Below are 22,743 nucleotides of genomic sequence, written 5' to 3'. Positions count from 1 at the left end.
TGGGGGGAATGTGGGGGGGGGGGGGTGGGAGGGTCTGTAAATTAAAAAAATAATTGTCCTGTGTATTTGTCAATAACAACATAGTGATGCTGCTGATCCTTTAGCACTTTCACACTGGGCAGTATTTATTAATTTTTAAAGAGGTAGGGGGAAAAAAAACCCATATAAGTAACTTTGAAGAAAACTGCTTTCCAAAAATGGATTACCCTGTTTTTTGTTTCTTCTACAACTGGACAAAACACCGGTGTATATTTACATGGTCCTTCTTTTCCAAACTCTACAAAGATCATTATGGATGTATAGCCTCTGTATAACGTCCCCCCCCCCCCTCTGGACTTTACAGTATGTGCTGATTTTGTATTATTTGTTACATTTTGCAGCACATTTGAAGGTGATGTCTCTTAGTCTTCACAAAGCCTTCAACACTCCCAATATTTTGAGAAGTACCCCCCCCCCCGAGTGTGTGGCCCCAATTTTCTTTCCTTAATCTTGGTCTTTTTTTTGGCAATCCAAATAGTTTAATCCAAGGATTTAAGGGGTTAGTCACTTAAACCTGAATTCACTCACCACCTTCTTTTAGGAAGCCCAATATCACCGTTTGCATAATCAACCCAGTGAATTCCCATAGGATGTACAGTAGATGCCACTTAAAGCAGATCTATTGCACAGCATACTGTAGCTAAAGTCTGTGCAATCCCCGAAATTGACCCAATAAAACACGTAGTTTATTTAATCGCTCTGTTTCTCTTATTCTCGTTAACCTTTTGCTTCCAACTGTTTATATTTGTAATATTTTTTGTTAATAAAGATGGATGTCTTCCTAGACATGGTATAAACTATGTGCAAAAATATGTATTTGTTTATTTTACCATTGGGCAATATTTTATTTGAATACACGTGAAGTGATCCAATACATTGATATACATACACACTACACTGCCTTTCACTTCATCATGCTGTTCAGAAATGAAATCAGGTAAAGTTTCTTTTTAATGTGGAGTTTATTCATGTCTTTTTTTTCCTTATCGTTATAAATCGCGGGCAGTCAATTAGCCATTATGCACTGGCATATATTTTCCATTTATGCTACTAAATTCCATGTATATCGCAAATCTCTTTATTATTGCAGAGGTGTTTTTATATTTGAGACTTATATCTGATACAAGAAAAAATATTATTGAAAAAAATCTGCAATTTTGTTTTTTTTCTTAGAAGATGTATTGAATTATTAGAAAGTAATATAATATTTTTTGTACGCCAGTACAATTGTTTACCATCTCATGCCAAATAGCTAAGCATTATTGAAAGATGAGTATTGGAGTATTACAGCATAAAATCAGTGTCATGCCAGGAAAGGTGAAATAGATACACTCAGTAACATGTACACATTTCTACTCATATAATAATAATAGCATGCTCTTGTATAGCGCTGCTAGTTGTACGCAGCGCTTTACAGAGACATTTTGCAGGCACAGGTCCCTGCCCTGTGGAGCTTACAATCAATTTTTTTGGTGCCTGAGGCACAGGGAGATAAAGTGACTTGCCCAAGGTCACAAGGAGCCGACACCGGGAATTGAACCAGGCCCACCTGCTTCAAACTCAGTGCCAGTCAGTGTCTTTACTCACTGAGTAAAGCCAGTGGAAAACTATTCACTAATAACATCTGTCATTTTAAGAACCGTATTTATGATAATAGCTTCACATCTGCTCAGAACTTTGTGTTGGGGTATAGACACAGAGAAAAATAACCAAACATTGGTGCATCTCATTACCATGTGTGTTTCAAGAAACTGCCCTTATTCTTGGTATTGCTTTATATTACCAGCCCCCCAAACCTCATGCTGATACAAGTGGAAATATCAATTGAAGGCTTTCACATTGGATACACACTTTTAGCCACCATAGATTAGGCAACTTTTTGGATGATATGTGGAATTTGCTACATATGAATAACATTTACTGCATGTAAATGTAGTACACTGGCATGCAGTACACTGGCTTCCCATATCCTCTCAAATGAAATTTCAAACCCTAGCTTGGACTTACAAAGCACCAAAAAACAGTGCCCCCCCCTTACATCTCAGCCATCACCCCCAAATATATCCCCCAAACCACCTCTCCTCCGACTTTATTGCCTCCTCTCACTCCCACCTACAAGACTTCTCCTGTGCTGTCCCTTCTCTCTGGTATTCCCCACTACGCACCATCAGACCCTTCCCCAGCTTTCAGGCATTTAAAAACTCTCTGAAAACTCATTTTTTTAAGGAAGCCTACCTGGCATACCCCTAATATTTACCAGCACCCCACCTCCAAATCTATTAGGACCAGCTGTGTGCCTGAACCAAACTCCACACTAACAACCCTGAACAGCCCCCCCCCTTCCCCCAACTTAAAGGGATTAGCTGTGAGGCTGGCCCATTCTCTATCGTGAGGCATACTGTATTCTCCACCCCCACAATGAGCAGTCACTTTACTTTTAGTTTCAACATTGCCCCTTATTCCCTCCAGATTGTAAACTCTCAGGAGCAGGACCCTCATTGCCTTCTGTATCTGTTTGTGCTTGTTTGTCCTTATTCGTATGTACCGCGCTACGGAATATGTTGGCGCTTTACAAATAAACAATAATAACAAGTACAGATTGCTTTGGTATATTAAAAACTCTGGTGTCTGTGTATCATCCCCTAGATGTTAGCGTAGAGTGCTTATTTCGTTGCAAATCATGCTGCAACATAGCTCAGCAACAGGCAGTGTCTAAGTATTATTCTTCTGTGTGCATTTTTCTTGTATGTTGGTCTGAGAAGATCTACAGTATGGGATGTATGGGTTAAGTGGGAGGAGATTAGGGAGGAGTTACATTTGCATGTCGGTGCAGGTATGGAAATGGTATACTGTATATGAAGATACAGCATATGTACGGTTTGTTGCATCACTTTTGATTAGGGGTTTCTGCGTTGTTTTCCTCCATCACCTTAAAAGGTGGAGTAGAACGTATTCTGCGCATAATTACAGAGGAACATTTTTTCAAAATTGTACAACAGTTTAAATACTATTCATACACATGCCGCAAATCCCACAAAGCAAATACATATATTTAGATGCAAATGCGTCAGCGCAGACCCACTGATTTACACATAGTACTTATCCCCCTACTCATCTTCTGCAATTTTTTACTGATCTTGACACATGTCCCATATTGAACCAAAATGTTGATAATACTGTAAATCACAAGTTATAACTTAAGTGATTGTCTTCAATACTACTGTATTTCTGTCTAAGTAACCATATAATTAAAGCCCAAAGGCTTATTTTTAAAATGCCAGTTTGTAGATGTGTTTTCACACCTTTTACACTCTATAAACCTATATGTAATAAGTATTGATATGGAATATTTGAGGTGTCACATATCATAATGAAAGTATCATACTTTGCATTTGGGACAAAACATTTATGCTTTTTATCAGCCACAATAATCTCAAGCAAGACTGCTGATTTACAGTATATTTCAGTCTAAACATACCACGTCCAAAGGAAAGACATGATTAATCCGATTCTTATATTTGATAGTGCCACAAGGAAAAGGAGAATAAAATAATGTTTAACGCTTTCTGTGTATTGCAGGACCCGGCAGTAAAAGACTTAATTATGCATCTGATTCCACTTCACAGAATCCAAATGACTGATACTTCAACTTAATGGTAACATATTAGCTGGTGCAGTCATCTGATTGAAGAATGTGTCATTCTAAGCTCAGCTCTGATTTAGGAGTCACTTTAGAGTGTTTGCAATGGATTATTTAATTAATAATTCCCTCAGAACAGGGCATTACTGGCCAATAATGCACTGGCTGGAAGAGTTGAAGGCATGAGGCAAAGCCGAGGGACTTTAACCCAGGCATGGACTTGTAGTCCCTTGCGGAGCCTGCCTGTAATGGCTGCCGCACTGTGCATGTGCGGGCTGCCCTCTGCACATGCGCAAGGCTCCAAGATGGCCACTGCCAGTAATGCAGAAATCCGGAGCACTGGAGCTCTCCTACCACTGCCCCAGTCTCAATGCAGCCGCCCAGCACCTGTGCGCTTCCTCAGCGCCCCGGAGTGGCTCCCGCTGCAGCCGCAGACTCCCCCCAGCAGCGCTACCAACTGGGAGGTAAAGGGACAAGGGGGGATCTGGCTACATCCTCCCCCTGGTGAAGAAACCAACGTCCCCACTTGGGAACAACATACAAATACACACAGAATTATATAATAAAAAAGCAGGTTATATAATACAACTTAACGCAGTGTACATAACTTTAAACAATATTGTACATCACAAAAATGTTGATGACGGAGGCCAGCTTACTCTTAGCTAGCTGCTGAGACTCATAGTGGGGTGCCCCTAATGAGTCGTATGCCACTCTATTAGGAGGGCGTCTACTTCGCTGACTGCGGTGAAGTGCTTCTTCCGCGAATCCTTCTGGGGAGTAGCAATCGTGAGCTTGAAGCTCTGGCTCTCTCATAGGGGGTGCAACAGTCTCTATAAAGTCTCTTAACGGTACAAAACTTGGACTCTTGGGGTCCAGAGGAGGGCTTGTTGAAGCCACCGGTGTTGGTACATGCTGCACAGGCCCATTACCCATTGCTCCTTTGGGAAGTGCCCCTTGATCTCTGTTCGTGCTATGAAAGGGACCTTCCATAGGATCCTCACTTTGTTCTGTCACAGACTCCGAGTTCTCGCCGGATCCCTCTGGCTCACTGGCTCACTGGCTCACTGGCCAATGCTACAGTCTCTATTTCGGGATCATTGTCTCCCACTTGCGGGATAGGTAGTCCAGGTGGTTGCAGTGCCAGACCTTTACCCTGCTATCTGTGTCTCGTATGCGGAAGACAGGGAGGCCAGGCATCTGAGATTCCACTTCAAAAACTCAGTCGCGCCAATGGTCAGCCAGCTTATGTTTGCCAGGGATCCCTAGATTGCACAGGAGAATGGCATCTCCAGGATAAAGCTCCCAATGCCGAACCTTGCGGTCGTACCGCCATTTGTTGCAGGCGTTCAGATGGGCTGATACTTTTTCCGCTAGCTGGTAAGCACGTTGCAGGCTTTCTTGGAGTCGCTGTACGTACTTGTAGTGCATCCCGTTGGGTACCCTGTCGGTAGATACCCTCAGACAGATGTCCACAGGCACACTGCCTCTCACCGAACAATAGGAAATATGGAGTGAATCCGGTGGATTCATGTCTGGTGCAATTGTAAGCATGCATTAAGGACTCCACATGTTTGCTCCACTCAGTCTTCTGAGAGCTCTTTAGGGTGCCAAGTATGTCGAGTACGGTTCGATTGAACCTCTCTGGCAGAGCATCTCCCTCCAGATGATAAGGAGTCGTTCAGGACTTGTCAATATTTAGCAGCTTCAGCAACTCTTGGATAAGCTTGCTTTCAAAGTCCCGTCCTTGATCCGAGTGTAGGAGCTTCGGTAGCCCGTAGTGTACAAAGTACTGTTCCCATAAAATCTTAGCCACCATAATGGCCTTCTGGTCTTTGGGGGAAGGCTTGGGTGTAGCGGTCCACGATCACAAGCATATTACCGATGACCCTCGAATCTGGCTCAATGCATAGGAAGTCCATACATACGAGGTCTAAGGGACCGGAGATCATCAGATGGGCCATTGGAGCGGCTCTGGTGGCAGTGTCTTCCGCTGCAAACACCGCGAGCATCGGCGGCAATGGTGTTCTACCGATTCCCTCATCCGGGGCCAGAAGAACCGATTTCGTATTAGGCCGAAGGTCTTGTCCACTCCCAGATGTCCATGGTCATCGTGTAGAGCTTGTAGGACAATATGCTGTAGGTTCCTGGGTAGAACCAGCTGCCTTCTATCTGAATGGTTGTGATATGGAACCACCTGATAGAGTAGACCCTTATCGATGTGGAACTTGTCCCATTCTCGCATTATTATGGCGACCATGTCAGTGGGAGCCTGTTTCACCAATGATGGTTTGCCTTTTTGGATGGCCTGGCATATAGTTCCACCCACTGGATCCTGTATCTGGTGCATCACCAATTCTTTCCAGGGGATGATGTTCATGCCTTCTGGATGGCAATGGGCAGCAGAGATTGCCTTGGATTTGCATCTCAGCGAGTCGGCAACCCTCAGCTCCGAGTACGCCACTTTGCCCTCTACTAGGGCGGCCGTCGAGCACATGGCCCGAATCCCAGAGACTGTCGTCCGGTGTTGTACTCAGCCCAGTTCTCCTGGATAGAGCATCGGCTCCAATGTTCAAAGGGCCCGGCTTATACTTCAAAGTAAATTGATAGTTAGAGAGTGCCACCAGCGGCCTCTGGTGTCCAGTTTGGCGGACATCAAGATGTACATCAACAGGTTGTTGTCCGTTTGTACTTCAAAGGAAACTCCGTTTAGGTAGTCGTGAAGTTTATCTCCTACTGCCCACTTGAGGGCGAGGAATTCCAGCTTCTGGACGGGGTAATTTTACTCCTGGGAGTCAAGCTACGGCTCACATATGCCACGGGGCAAAGATCAGTAGGGTATTTCTAGTGCAGTACCGCTCCCGGCCCGTTGAAGCTTGTATCCACATGTAGGATATACGGCTGCTCGGGGTCGGCGTAAGCCAAGACAGGTGCTTCCGTTAGGCTCTCCTTGAGGCCGATGAACGCCCTTTCGCAGGCTGATGTCCACTTGTTCCCGAAGGGTAGCCGCGTGGATGTGGCCTTCTGCCGAGAATCCTCTGGGTATATTTTCAGTAGATTGTTCAGGACCTTCGCTTTGCTAGAGTATCCTTCCACGAAGCAGCGGTAGTACCCGCAGAATCCCATGAAGGAGTGTAGTTCCATTATTTTTTCTGGTGTTAGCCAGTTCATAACGGCTTTGACCTTAGCTGGGTCAGTGGCCACCCCATCTGTGGACACTATGTGACCAACGTAGGTTACGGACGTGTGGCAGAATCGGCATTTGTCCAGTGACAACTTCAGACCTTCTTTGTCTAATCGGTCTAATACCTTTAGAAGGCGTTCCTCGTGTTCTTCGAGAGTCTTGCCCAAGACGATGATATCGTCCAGGTATACTAGGCATTCCCGGGGATTCATATCTCCGATGGGCTTCTCCATCAACCGTTAGAACTTTGCCGGGGCACCACAAATGCCTTGGGGCATGCGGGTAAACTGGTAGAACCCAAGGGGACAGACAAATGCTGTCTTCTCCTGGGCTACGGAGCTCATAGGTAGCTGGTAGTACGCAGACCATAGGTCCAGCATGCTGAATCACTGGCTTCCCGACAGCACATTGAGGAGCTCTTCGATCCGTGGCAGGGTGTACTGGTCTGGGACGGTTAAACTGTTCAGGGTCTGGTAGTCCATGCACAAGCGTACTGACCCATTCTTTTTGCATACCATCACGATCGAGGCCGTGTAGGGGCTATGGGATTCAGTCACGATGCCTGCCATTTCCATTTCCTTTAGGACATCCCTCACGTCCTCCACATCTCTGAGGGTGATGAGTCTGGAATGCTGCCGGAATGGCGTGGTATCATTCAGCCGGATCATGTGCTGGGTGCTTTTGCTGCAGCCCACATCCATTTCGCTGGTGGAGAACACTTCCAGGTGTTCCTCCAACTTGGCTGTTAGTCATTCCTTCCACTCAGCTGACAAGGTCGTTTCCCCGAAATCAAACAGTAACCCGTCTACCTGAGGAGTGCACTAAGGAGGCAATTCTGGAGCAGGTGGTTTTGGAACAATTTCTACAAATAATACTCCCTTCCGCACGCTCATGGGTAAAACGCCACGCTGCTGAAACCCTAGCTTTGGCGGTCCGACTCGTGGAGAACTTCCTTGGGGCTGAGCAGCAGGCGAGTGTCCTGGACCCGACTCCACCGGCACTTGCGGACGCCCAAAGAGGGAGGTCGGATCAATGGGGAACCTACGGCCCGTCACGGAACCACCAAGTCCAACAGAAGGAGCAGTTGTTCCAGCAAGGACGGAGTCCAAATGCTGGTCCGCAGAGACCCTCATCTCCTTCCGGATGTCGGCTCATCGCAAAATGAGAGGAACTTCCGAGGACGTCGCCCACAGGACCCACCAGATGCCTGGTCTCCAGTAACCGGTCCAGCGGAGCGCTATCCACAGCCCACATATGTGGACTGTCCACTGATGGATTGTTCATTCAGCAGAACCGTCGCCTCGGCTTTTACTGGGGAAAATTACAAGCCCTGGCTACTTCCAGCCCTGATTGGGGGAAAAAACGTCCAGGCCCTTGTAGATTCGGGCTCTGGGAAAACTCTGGTCCTCCAGGAACTGTTACCGCCCAACGTATGTTCTTTTGACTCCCCATGGAGCATAGAATGTATACACAGCGATGTAAAACGCTATCCGACGGCCAAAATCCGGCTACAGGTAAAAGGTCAGGAGGCTTACCTCGAAGTAGGAGTCGCTCCTTGGCTCCCTGCCCCCGTTGTGCTCGGTCAGGACTGGCCTTTCTTTTCGGACCTAATGGCCCCAGTCTTTCACGAGGAGCCTCCTTCTAGGGCTCAGGAGAAACCTAGCAAACTGTTCCCCTTCTCGGCAGACCTTTTTCCCAGTAGACACCGGGTTCAAAAGACTCGGAAGCAAAGACGCTTGGACAAACAGGACTGGTTGCAGAAATCTGGGTCTCAAGGTGACCATTCTAGTACTGCTGCGGCACAGTTTATTCGAGCATTTGCCCGTTCTGTGCCGCAGCAGTAGCCTGGCGCGCGCCCGAGTGTGACGGGCGCGCGCCGAAGCAGCGGAAGAGCGCCCTCCGATCGGGGCGCTCTCCCTCCCGCTGCCGGGTCCGCCGGGTCCCCCGGAACCCCCTGCCGCTGTCCCGCGATCGCGGGACACCAGGGCTCCCTCGGGGAGGGGCGGCCACTAGCAAGCCGGGAAATCTCCCGGCTTGCGGATCTGGCCGCAGTGCAATTAAATGTGTCGCCAGTGTAGTTAGAGGTCACAAGTGATGGCTGGGGATGGCCAAAGGGAGGGGATATGGGCCCTGGAGATTTACCAGACCTGCACCTCCCTGACTTTCGCCAGAAGCAAAGGGAAGACCCAGTCCTTGCTAGACAGTATGACAAGGTGGTGAAAATTGATGAACAGATTTTAGATGCACAAGGGGTGATAGTATTCCCCCATTTTGAGCTATCAAAGGATATCCTATATAGGGTGAATAGGCAGACACAAACAGGGGAGGTCACCAGACAGATATTGGTTCCCAAGGCGTTTGTTAAATCTGTGTTCACTCTAGCCCATACTGTCCCTTGGGGTGGTCACCTGGGCAGGGATAAAACATTGGACCGTATTTCATCCCGATTCTATTGGCCAGGGATGCATAGTGATATTGCTAAGCTATGTGCAGCATGTCCGGAGTGCCAGCTAACTAGTCCAAAAGGACAAAAACCAGTCCCTTTGGTTTCTCTACCCTTGGTGTCAGTTCACTTTGAGAGGATTGGGGTAGACTTGGTAGGACCGCTAGAACCTTCTGCGAAAGGACACAGGTTTATCCTTGTAATAGTTGATTATGCGACAAGATATCCTGAGGCGTTCCCCCTGAGAACAGCAACGGCGAAGCAAGTAGCCAACAAGTTGTTGGAACTGTTCTCACGGGTTGGACTTCCCCAGGTTATGTTGACAGACCAAGGTACAAATTTCATGGCTAAACTGATGCAGGATGTCTTAAAGTTACTAGAGGTCAAGTCTGTTCGGAAATCGGTCTACCATCCACAGACTGACGGATTAGTGGAAAGATTTAACTGAACTCTAAAAGGGATGCTGAGGAAATTTGAAGATTCAGAGAAGAGAGCCTGGGATGAACTTCTCCCTTTTCTGCTGTTTGCAGTGCGGGAAGTTCCCCAGGCCTCCACGGGATTCTCTCCATTTGAATAGCTCTATGGCCGCCAACCCCGGGGTATCCTAGACCTCCTAAAGGAGTCCTGGGAGGAACAGCAGTCCCCTTCTAAGAATACCCTGCAATATGTACTAGACCTTAGGAAGCGCCTAGAAGTGGTCGGCCATTTTGCCAGGGAGAATCTTAGATCAGCCCAGGACAGTCAGGAGAGACATTACAATCAGAATGCTTGCATGAGAGTGTTTCACCCAGGAGACCAGGTGATGTTATTGTTACCCAGTTGTGAGAGTAAACTCCTGGCCAAATGGCAGGGCCCATTTGAAGTACTCCGCCATACGGGTGATGTGGATTACGAGATTGCTCAACCAGGGTCCAGGAAGGGCAAACAAATTTACCATGTGAACTTGCTGAAACCCTGGAAGATGCAGCGGTCTCTATTCATCCACCCGGTGGAGGAGGAAATGGACTTGGGTCCTCAGCCTCCACGGGAGTGACGATAAAATCCCAATGGGTAAACAGTTGTCCTCTGAACAAAAAGGGGACTTGTTAGCAATAATTACACAATTCCAGGATGTTTTTTCTGACTTACCAGGACAAACTAACTTAATTTCCCATGCAATAGAGACAGCACCTGGGGTAAAAGTACGTTCCCGTCCTTATAGGTTGCCTGAAAGTTGTAGGGCTCTGGTAGAGAAGGAGGTACAAGAAATGTTACACTTAGGAGTGATTGAGGAATCATGCAGTGAGTGGTGTAGTCCACTAATTATGGTCCCTAAACCCGATGGGAATGTAAGATTTTGTGTGGACCTCCGAAAGGTCAATGCGGTATCCAAGTTTGACGCATATCCAATGCCAAGGGTGGACGAATTAATTGACGCCCTTGGTAACGCGGAATATATATCCACGTTGGACTTGACAAAAGGATACTGGCAAATACCCTTAGAGAAAAAGTCCAAATGCAAAACAGCCTTTGCCACTCCCATGGGTTTATACCAGTTTGTGACAATGCCATTTGGACTGCATGGAGCCCCAGCCACATTTCAGAAACTCATGGATAAGGTACTGAGGCCCCATAGGACTTATGCCGCAGCCTACCTAGATGACATTGTCATTTATAGTAAACACTGGCGGGCCCATCTAAATAGGCTGAAAGCGGTCCTCAAATCTCTAAGACAGGCCGGGCTCACAGCCAACCCTAAGAAATGTGCCTTGGGTAAAGCAGAAACCAAATACTTAGGGTATGCAGTGGGAGGTGGAAAAGTAAGGCCACTAGCCGACAAAGTAGCTGCCCTGAAAGAAGTTCTGACCCCCCAAACAAAAACGCAGGTACGCTCTCTGCTGGGTTTAGCAGGGTACTACCGGCGGTTCATCCCCAACTATTCGGAAGTGGCAGCCCCTTTAACGGACCTCACAAAAAAGTGTGCCCCTACACAAGTGGTGTGGTCAAGGGATTGTCAGAGAGCCTTTGAGGACATAAAAAGGTGTCTATCAGAGGGTCCCATCCTTAGAAGCCCAGACTTCAACAGCCCTTTTATAGTGCAAACAGATGCATCAGAGATAGGGCTAGGGGCAGTGTTGTCACAACAGTTTGAGGGAGTTGAACATCCTATCCTTTTCCTGAGTAGGAAATTGTTCCAAAGGGAAAAAAACTACTCAGTGATTGAGAAAGAGTGCCTCGCAGTAAAGTGGGCAATCGAGGCTTTGAGGCATTACCGGAAAAAAGGAGACCAAAAGCGCACCAGCACAAACGGAGCAGGAAGGACCCAAAACGGAAAATAATTAAAAGGGCACTTTAATGTGACAAAAGACCCATCCAACGCGTTTCGAACGTCACAGCGTTCTTTTTCAAGGATAAAACACAATGTAATGACATCCATTATATACCCTCTTACCCGTGGGCCGTTTCGCGCCAAAAATCAGAACCTGATGACGTCATGACGCTGCGCGCGTCATCGCGCATGTGCAGAGCGACTCAGTGTCAATCCAGGTTCCGATTTTTGGTGCGAAATAGCCCACAGGTAAGAGGGTATATAATGGATGTCATTACATTGTGTTTTATCCTTGAAAAAGAACGCTGTGACGTTCGAAACGCATTGGATGGGTCTTTTGTCACATTAAAGTGCCCTTTTAATTATTTTCCATTTTGGGTCCTTCCTGCTCCGTTTGTGCTGGTGCGCTTTTGGTCTCCTTTTTTCCTGTATTGCATATTGTAGCTGCACAGCCTGCCTGCCTACCTACTACCAGGATGTGAGTATTGCATATTTCCAGGGGAACCTGCCGATGAGACTGAGGGTGAGTGGGCTTGCACCATCTACCACCTGTCTTCAGGAGGATAGTACCCATACTATTACCCATTAAGTACTATGTCATTTATTAGTACCCTGGTTTAGTGGTTTGGCTTATTTTTGTTCAGTACACCTGCATTTGAGCGCTTCAGCTATTTTCTACTTTGAGGCATTACCTGGCAGGAGTCCATTTTACTTTGGTGACGGATCATGCTCCACTGAAATGGTTAAATAGCATGAAGGATTCCAATGCTAGATTGACTAGGTGGTATATGGCCCTCCAACCCTTCTCATTTGAGATTCAGCATAGGCCGGGAAAAGAGAACGCAAATGCTGACTTCTTTTCTAGAGAAGGGGTGGATGGTCGGGTTTCAGCCGTGCATAGCCCCAGCCACACACTAACAGGGGAGGAATGTGACAGGGTAAATAAAAGCCACCAGTTATATGCCTGGAAAACCTATGTCTAGTCTGCAGTGCAGCACTGACTAGGTTAACTTCAGCTGTTAACCTCAGGACAATTAGTTGGATCCCAGCTGCCTAATCAAGGTGTGTTAAAACCCAGACTGTAGACACATGGAGCCTGGCTGTTGAGTAGAGAGGAGTAAGCTGCTAAAGAGATTCCTGTAACAAGGTCTGAGTAGCAAGGTAGTTGAATTGTGAACTCTCTGTCCCCTGCATAGGAAAAGGATAACTGCCTGATTTATAGACTGTCTGCTAAAGAGAAACTGTTTTGTTTGGTTTGCGGAAGAAAAAGCCATTTTCGTTTGTTGCTGATGAAAAGCTATTTTTGTTTGTTGCTGATGAAAAGCTATTTTTGTTTTGTGTGCTGTATATCTTTTAAGGCTAAATAAATAAGCCTTGTCAAGAAACCCACGTGTGTAGTTGCATGTGCAACACTCCTCCTGATGGAATCTTGGTCAACCCCGCATTGTTGTGAAAGAGGTCACATACCCTGCAGCACTCTTCCTTCAGTACCGGATGGATCCGTAGAGAGGATAGTGGTAGCTCGCCGGCCTCTTGTAGATAAGCTTGGATCACCGCCCGCACAACATCGGCATTGGTCCCCAATATAATTGGCGAGCTTGGATGTTCTCTGGGCTCAGGGCAGATAAGCACCTCTACTTCCATGGGGTGAGACTTGTTAGTTTTCAGCTGCGGTATATTCAGCCGTACTTTCACCACACCATCAATGGGATAGTCATCATTGCTAAGTCTCCACAACCTCATCCTCTCAGCCGACTGCATGGGCAGGTGCTTCAGATGCTGGTCATAGAAGGGTTGGTATATGATAGTGACTTGGGACCCGGTATCCAGTAATGTCGAGGAATATATACCTTCCATGAGGACGCGTATAATTGCTGTCGGTCTCACTCGACTGTAGGCGTCTAGTTGTGGTGTTTCATCGGGGCTAGGCACTTGGGCGTTCTCCGTGATGTGGAGGGCATTTCAGTTGGTTGTACCTTGCAGGTCATGAACTTAGGGTTGGATTTCTTGGGCTTCGGACAGTCCTGAGAGTGGTGACCCTCGTGTCCACAGTTGAAGCAGCCATTATTTTGGTTCGCACTGGTCTTGGGGGTAGTAGTTACTCTCTGTGGCATCCTAGGTGCAGAGGTAGGCGCACTGAAAGGAGGGTCGTCCTCTGCACTTTCTGCCTTCTTGGGCTTCAGGGCAGATGCCCCCTTGGACTCTTCCTTGTGGGACTCTTTAGACTTCTTCGGGGTGTGGAAGTGTAATTGAACTTCCTGTTTTTGGATATGACTCATTACGTCCATGTGGCTGGGGGGTGTGGCGGCCTGAGGGACGCCTCGCATCATGAGGGCTACAGGGTGTAAGGGTAGAGATCCCTTCATGAGTTTCTTAAATCGGTACTGGTCCACCACTGCAGCAGAAATGATTCTCTTGGAGAGTAGCGTCCATAAGGATAATTATAACCGTCGGACAAACGCGGACAGATCTTCTCCTTCCTTTTGGCGGAGAGCACGGAAATGAGCCAGGAGTTCGTCATCGTCGTCTTCGGCAGTGTAGAATTGAGTTAGGAGCTCAACCAACTCATGAGTGGTGACTTCACCCGCGGTTTCACGTGCATTCGCACAAGTTGAGCGGCTGGGGGCCGGAGACACTCGACTAGTCGTTGCTTCTTGACAGCCTCAGAACAGGACCACTCGTCGAGCACGTGGAGGGCATGTTCCTTCCAGGCCTCGAATCTCCCATGGGTTTTGGTGTTATCCCAGAGAAGGCATTGAGCTTTCGATAGTTCTGGGACTGTGAAGAAATTGTTGGGGCTTCTACTAGTTGGGGTAGAATTACTCCCAAGTCGAAGTTTCCCGTGGACAGGCGATTGTGATATGCGGGCCCTTGGCTAAGGGCCTGCGCAAGACTACTCTCATTTCAGCTGGGAGTAGGTGGCAGGTGTGGAGCTTTGGCTTGACGGGGTGTCTCTAGCATGGCACTTGGAGTGAAGGTTACCCTGGATATGGTTAAGTCGGCTTGGTTGGGGCACTTGAGGCTGGGGCTTTGGTCCTCCACTTCCCAGCCTCAAGTGGGATATAGGAAGAGGTGGAAGCCTCAGCCTGATAGGAGACCTCTGAGGAGGGCCCTGATAGGGGAGCTGATAGCCCAGGGTATATGAGTGGGCAACTCTCGGACAGGACCTCTGGTAGAATTTAGGGCCTGAGGGGCATCTGCCTCACATTTTTCTTGGTCCGTGGCCAGGATAAGGGCACTCCAATGAAATGTGGGGTCATATCTTCGGTCTATGACCCATGCGCTGGCTAGGCCCAGAAGTTTTCTTATGTGGTCATGGACGGTGCTCTTGGGCGTAAGAGTGGGGACTCCTCCCACTGCGACCACGTGGCGGGGAGGCTCGTGGAGCTCCAAGGCCCTGTCGTGGACCTTCTTGCTTTTAGGGAACAAACATGATTTAGTTTTTTTTTCTAATTTAGTTGCTGGTTCGGGCACCCCAGGTCTGAATCTCAATGTAGCCTTCAAATGTAGCCTCTTTTCCCCGTCACTAAAGGAACTACCAATACTGCTGTTACCTGGTTGGCTAGCAGGAGGCCTGAGTCTCTGCCTCTGGGAGCCTGGGGTGTCTCTTGATCACCTCGGTGCAGCACCTCACCTGAGAGGGATCCCAGCGTAGTGGGATAAGCCCCTCACAGGAACCAAATAGTAAATACACACGCAGGAATATAATAGCAGGTTTTACCGAACAACAATAGGAGTTATGACCGTCACCCCCTCCCCTCCCGATCACCGGAGTAATTCCAGTCTAGTTATTCAAAGGTTCAAATGTTTCTTCAGACCTCATTCAAGGTGTGAAAGGAAACTTTAATGTTCTCTAAAGCCTTTCACATTCTCATCCATGCAGAACTATCTTACATGTCCCATAAAGGTTATCAAACCCCCCCAAAAAAACAGAAAATAAAGCAAAATGATACTGCTTCTGTTTTTGCTATTGGGAAGGTAATATAGAAAAACGCAAAAGAAAAAGAGGTTTCCCAAAATAAGCACTCGGAGTACCAAAATATAAACAGATTTTGTGACAAAAAAAAATATAAAAATGACAGTTTAAGAACAACAGGACCTCAAAAGAACATCTAATGGAGACCCTCTGTGAGGACTACAATGAAACCCCAGCTGTAATATACAAAAATGGCAACCACAGGATAATAGTATGTTGCATTGTGAGTGACATACCTCACATAGACCAAAACCTAGTGAGGGATCCATAGCTGCACCATCCACTGAGCAGTGACGTCACACGCACCGGAGGAGACATGGAGTCCAGAGTCCCAGGTTGCAGACGGAGGAGATCCAGAGCCAGAGAGGAGGCGGTGAGAACGGCGGAGTACCCCCTAGATTCACTATATATGTGAAAAATGCGATTTTAATTTTGGCACAGTGTAAGTGCACATTTTATATGCCTAATAGCTTTTATAAAGTCAATTCAAAGACAGATCGCGCTATGTAGTTCTGTTTCTACCTCTGCATGTGCATCTACCATTCTGATGAGACGAGCCTGGAGGGAGTCACACATTATACAGCATTCACCTTGGGTGGCAGCCCAATCTGCCAACTGCTTATATACCACTAACATCTTGTGAGTAGATTAACCAGTAGAGCCAAGACACTGACATCATATTGGATTTTAGTCTCAACGTCTGCACTTAAATCTGCACTGTTTTTTGTTTCCTTATTTCCCCATATTTTGCTCCTCCTGGATTGTCTGAAACATAATAGTATGTTGCACCATCACAAAAGACAAATAGAGTAACAGTGATTTCCTCTATAATGTCATGACCGGCCGGTCAGTATAAGTTGGTGGGACAGAACTGCCCTGTGACATACAAAAAGATGTACAGATATATACTGGAAGAGAAATATGTAGTTGCCAATGAGACCAAAAGAAAAAAAAGGTTAATAGAGGGTCAACATGTGAAAATACACAGAGTCCAGAGAGCATAACAAATGTTCAAGAGGAGAAATATCCTTGGTAATGAATAGTAAAAGAGCTACTGATGATAGAGCATGGCTCTGAAGCATAACATGTCCTGATAGAGTCAGAAAGATTGGATAACAGTGATACTCTTCATGAAGTTCAGAGCGGCTGTGGCGGCAGCATCGGTAGCCAAGCTGAGCAATGAAACAGATGGAGAATCAGTCAGATGCTTGATCCGTTGAAACATCCGATCATTGTATGGTGAATATCAACAACCAATGTGTCCTAAGAGGAGGCGAGGAAGAGGCCCTGATAGCACACTCACTCGCGGAAGAAACCTAACGGCGAAACGATCATCGGGGTGTGCTATCAGGACCTATTCCTCGTCTCCTATAGCTACCAGTATAAGTAGTAAGTTGGTGGAACAGAACTGCCCTGTGACATACAAAAAGATGTACAGCTATGTACTGGAATAGAACCATGTAGTTGCCAATGATAACCGTCAGGGCCGGTGCAACCACAAGGTGACTTAGGTAATCACCTAGGGTGGCACATTTTGGGGGGCGGCGGGAGTTGAGGAGGAAGACGGACGATGGGTGGGGGGAAAGAAGAAGGATGGTGGCAGAGATGGGCAGCGGCAGAAGCGATCAGCGGTAGAGACGGGTGGTAGTGGAAGAAGAAGAAGGAGCTCCCCGGGAGAAGAGCAGGGCAGCAGTGGAGCAGGATGGCCGGGAGGATCGCGCTCTCAGCCATCCTACATGGAAGTGTTCACTGACTTCCGGTCTCTGCCACTGGTACAGCACAGGTCCTCCCAGCCCTCCTCCACCTCTGCTGTCCTGCTCTGCTCCTGCGGCCCTCTGTCGTCCTCTCCTGTCATGACCCGTCTCTGCTGCTGACCGCCTCTGCCGCCGCCCGTCTCTACCTTTGCACGTCTCCTGCCTATCGGCCTGGCAGAGAAACAGGAGGTGGGGATGAGAAAGGAGAAGGGAATGAGAGAAGAGGAGGGGGTGAGAGAAGAGGCGGGGGTAAGAGAAGTGGAGAAAAGGAGGAGGGGAGTGAAAGAAGAGTAGGAGGAGAGTGTGTGATAGAAGGAGGTGAGAAACGAGGGGGGGTGCGAGAGAGAGGGGCTACTGTGTAACGTTTAGATAAAATCCAAAAGTGGGAGGGCGGGGATGGGGGTGGGAGACACAGGACTGAAGGTTCGCCTATGTTGCCAAATACCCTTGCACCGGCCTTGTTGCTATGTTTTTCATATGAATTGTACACACAGGAACATTTATGCAAATATTGTTAAATACTGCACTTCAGTACTGATACAAAATATTATTGGGGAACACTGTTAGCCTTGGAGAATTATTTTAAATATAAATGATTGCACCTGAAAGATACCAAACGTGGTTGTAATTAAAATGAAATAGCATCCATAAAAATGACATTGTTTGAAGTGAATATAAAATTAGAAATCCTGTTTTTTTTTTTAAATTTTCCATTGTCTCTGTTACCACATTAGCTGGGGACGAGAAGTTGAAGAACCATTTCAATAAAACACCCCTTATTTTCCGTGAGCAGGGTGCTTAACACAATCTGGAAATTGGGGCAATTAACGTTTCTCATTAGTGAGAGGAGAAGGACTCAGAAGCACCAGAGTTGGTTCAATGAAGCTTGGGAGACCTCTTCTTTCAACATTTCCCACTCATTGTAAGGAAACAAAGACCAGCCTCTAATTATATTTTCACAATCTGTGCTTAGCTTAAAAAGCCCTGTCTGAAGCAAGCATGTCATCTTTGTTCAGCTTCACTTCAAGAACTTTTCCACTTATAAAACAATTTAGAAACATCTACAACTAACAAACTCTCTAAACAAAGTTGCCCATGTCAGGCTGATATCTGCTGGGCAGGTGATGTTACAATTATATAGTATCTAAAATAGGATGTTCAGTTCTCTGAACTGTATTGAGAATACATGTGCGCTACTGGAATTAACAGTTGCCGGGAATGGCAATAATAATATATTTGGATGTTCACAAAAATAGTATTTTTTTTCACGCGGCGAAACGTATTTATAACTCCTTTTTCAGAACCTCATATAATGAGTTAACGTATAAATGTAACATCTGTAACTTTCTGTACAGTGCTAGTGTGCATATGCTTATGGTTGATAAGCGATCCTCCTACAAAGAAAGAATGTAAGCTTTTAATTTGCTATGTGAAGATTTATTTGTTGTAAAAACATATCTACATGTATTCAAACAAATGATTGTTAATTTAATAATGAACATTTATTAGATGAGTTCATGGACAGCTATGGGTAATTTTCATCCAGTATGGTATGGGTGAACCACTTGTCGAAACCATTAAAGCAGCTACAGGGATACGTGCCTGGGTTTACACATGGGTTTGTACATGTTACACATGTTGTGATAAATTAATAAGCACATTTGAAGAATTCAGACATTCAATACAATCACTTATACCGTCTTTCACGATTCTGTTCCCTCTCTCAAGCTTCCTTTTTAGACTTAAAGAGCATGTTTGTTCGGCTTGTTGTAAATATCTTGCCCTCCTTAATTGGGTGTTGAGTCTAATAATCCTGCCTCAGCTTGTTAACTGTACAATAGCAGTCAAAGTTAATGACCCATAAGTGATTAATTCCTTAACCAGCATCTAATTGCTCACTGTAAAACCTCTTTTTTTTTTTTTTTTTTTTTAAACTAGATTAAATCATCTTGATCCTTAACCACTTATTTTCTATTACAACGCTTATGATCTGATTTAGAGTTTAAATGCAGCGTGTACCGGCAGCTCTATGTAACACAAATATTATTATCAACATGTTACCGCTTCAAATGATATAAGTACAGGTACCAAAGAAGAAAAGTCAACTAGCATTCCAAGTTGAAAATGGAAAATGTACATTTATTCCGTAATGTGTTCGGCAAGAATGAAAACAGCAAAAATAAGCAACGTTGTAAGTCCCAATGAGTCGTTCTCAAGCTTCATGAAAGAATGATATGGCTGCATTATAACTAGGGATTTCGGTTTTTCGTTTCAACCGAAAAAACCTTGCGAAAGATACTGCCGATTCATAATCTTGCCTTTCCAGTTAAAACTGACCAAAAAAAAGCATCATGTCCTATGAGTGTCACATCTTTAAGCAGCCAAGCCACAGGAAGGAGACAAACGCAACGCACTGGCGTCTATTGCTTTTCATTGCTAACACTGATAAACACTGATTTTTTTTAAATAAATGAAAACACAGGTAAAACAAACTAATAAAAAGCAGTGACTTAAAAAAATAAATAAATAAAATAAACACCAAAAAACGAAAGCCCGAAATGTAATTTCTCCGCTGCTGACATCATGATACGGTTTTGTCTTCCTAGTAGCTCAAGCTGGCTTATTGAAGTGCGGGCCTACATGTGTTCCAACGTTGGATTTCTTCCTACAAGCTTTTTACTAATGTGGAAATTCATCATTTTACATAAGTAAAAAAAAATTGTTGCTTTGAACATGTTAATGAACGTTAAACATCTGAAAATATGTGGGGGTTTATGTATCCAAGTCTCCAGGCTGCAAAATTGGGGTGAAAACTGGTGCAAATGTCAAATAATGTTTTTTTTGTTGTCTTTTTTTTTTTTATCACTTTGGCGCTATTTTGACCCCACTTTTGCAGCTGGGAGGTTTGGATAGATATCTGCCTTTTTTCTCCTTTTAGGGAAATGCATCGATTTACTTATCAATTTAGTTGCAGAGTCGCATTCGCTGTACAGTACATATCATGTATATGTAAATGGCAAGTGACCAGTGTTTTAAATAGTAGTACTGTGCGTGATTAACTCTTTCACTACCAGCGAAGGCAGCAACTTATTGCGAAGTAATGCCCTGCAGACCCCTGGGGCAAGAAGACATTTTCAGAAATACTTAATATTGCAGTAAAGCTCTCAGGACTGTATTTAATCAGATTTTCTAATAACTACAGTATGCGGTAAAAATTGCAAGGGGGAGAGGGCCTTCTGAAATAAAGCCCTTTCTATTTCAAGAGAAAATGGAGTTGTAAGTTTGTAAAGAAAAACAGTAATGGTACTTTGGGTGTGTAAATTAAAAGTAGTGGTAACATTGCACTTGGATGACTGGTTGAAGCATCCTTAATAAGAATAATAAGGATCTTTATGTAGATTTGGTTATGCACAGACAGGGATGCTGACAGGGGGGGAAAGACAGGACAGCTGTCCTGGGCCAGACAGTTGTAGGGGGCCTGGTCTGCGTGGATGTTGGGCCCAGTCAGAGGTCGGGCCCAACATCCGCGTCCAGCTGCCGGTCCCCAGATATCCCCCAATGCAGCGGACCGCTCTGTCTCTTCCCCCCTGCAACCAGCTGCTCTCTCTCCTTCACTGCAATGGGCCTGGCCTCCCATCCTGTCTATAAGAGACTCCGCCACTGCGCGCCAGAAGTTGTCTAACTTCCAGATTGGCGCGGCACCGGAGGCCTCACCCAAGGTAAGGGAGTGGTGTGTATGTGTGTTTGGAGATGTTAGAGCTGGGGGGTGTTATTGTTTTAGAGATGGCGGTGTTATTGTGTTAGAAATATGGGGGGCTGAGAGAGGGAGATAGGTGGGGGCGAAAGGGAGAGAGTTAGGGACGAGAGAGAGAGTAGTGGGGGCGAGAGACAGGGAGAAATATGGGGTGAGAGAAAGGGAGTGAGCTGGGAGAGAGGGAGAGAGAGAGATGGGAGAAGGGTGAGGGAGAGGGGTGGGGTTGATAGGGAGAGAGAGGTGGGGGGAGTGTTGGGGGGGAGAGAGAGGGAGAGGTGGTGGCAATGGAGAGAGAGGTCGAGAGGTGGGGGTGATAGAGAGGGTGAGAAGTGGGGGGGAGAGAGGTGGGGCAAGAGAGAAAGAGGGAGACAGGTGGGGACGAGGGATAGGGAGAAAGATGGGGTGAGAGAGGAGAGGGGTGGGGGCGAAAGAGAGGGAGTGAGGTGGAAGAGAGAAAGGTGGGAGAGAAACAGAGAAAGAGGTGGGGGTGAGACAGAGGGAGTGAGGTGGGAGAGAGAGAGGTGGGAGAGAGAGAAAGAGGTGGGGTGAGAGAGGGAGAGAGAGATAGATGGGGAGGCGAGAGAGAGTGAGAGAGGTGAGGGAGAGAAGTGGGGGTGCTAGGGAGAGAGTGAGGTGGGGGTGAGGTGGGAGAGAGGTGAGGGGGAGAGGGAGGTGGGTGGAGTGTGGGTGAGTGGTGGAGTGAGAGAAAGGGTGAGGGGGGAGGGAAAGTGATGGTGGGTATTGCGGGTGAGAGAGAGGTTGAGAGAGGTGGGGTGAGAGAGAGGGAGAAAGGTGGGGGCAAGAGAGAGGGAGAGATATGTGAGAGAGGGAGCAAGGTCGGGGGCGAGAGAGAGAGGGAGTGAGGTGGAAGAGATAGAGATGGGAGAGAGAGAAAGAGGTGGGGTGAGAGAGAGAGAGAGAGAGAGAGAGAGAGAGAGAGAGAGAGAGAGAGAGAGATGGGGAGGTGAGGGAGAGAAGTGGGGGTGATAGGGAGAGAGAGAGGTGGGGAGAGGTGAGGGGGAGAGAGAGGTGGGGGGAGTGTGGGTGAGGGGGGAGAGAGGGAGAGAGAGGGTGGGAGGTGGGGGTGAGAGAGAGAGGGGGAGAGAGGTGGGGGTGAGAGAGAGGGAGAAAGGTGGGGGCAAGAGATTGAGAGAGATATGTGAGAGAGGGAGCAAGGTCGGGGTGAGAGAGAGAGGGAGAGAGGTGTGGGACAGGGAGCGAGATGGGGTCGAGAGAGAGAGAGAGGGCAAGAGGTGGAGGCGAGAAAGATGGGAGAGAGGCGGGGCGAGAGAGGTGGGGGCAAGAGGGAGAGAGTGGAGGATCTCACAAGACCGCCAACACCAGGGGGGGGGGGGCAGTAGAAAATTCTAGATCTGGGCCCCCGGGAAACTGTCTGCGGCTCTGGTTTTCTTCAGAGATTTGAGAATTACATACTGTAAAGAGTTACATAAAAATACAAATAAAGACAGACCGATGCAAAGAGCTAATGAGGGCCCTGTTTGTGAGGACTTCCAGTCCAGAGAGTACTGGCAAACACATTGCAATTGGGGTTCCTGGAGCCTTCAGTACCACGGTTCAGTTCCGGGGACCCCCTGCTTAATATCAGGTAAAAAAAAACACTACTTGATTTTGGGGGCATTGTTGC

This window comes from Ascaphus truei, chromosome 1, assembly GCF_040206685.1.
Source record: "Ascaphus truei isolate aAscTru1 chromosome 1, aAscTru1.hap1, whole genome shotgun sequence".
Classification (NCBI taxonomy): domain Eukaryota; kingdom Metazoa; phylum Chordata; class Amphibia; order Anura; family Ascaphidae; genus Ascaphus; species Ascaphus truei.
Note: the sequence above shows the minus strand (reverse complement) of the source record.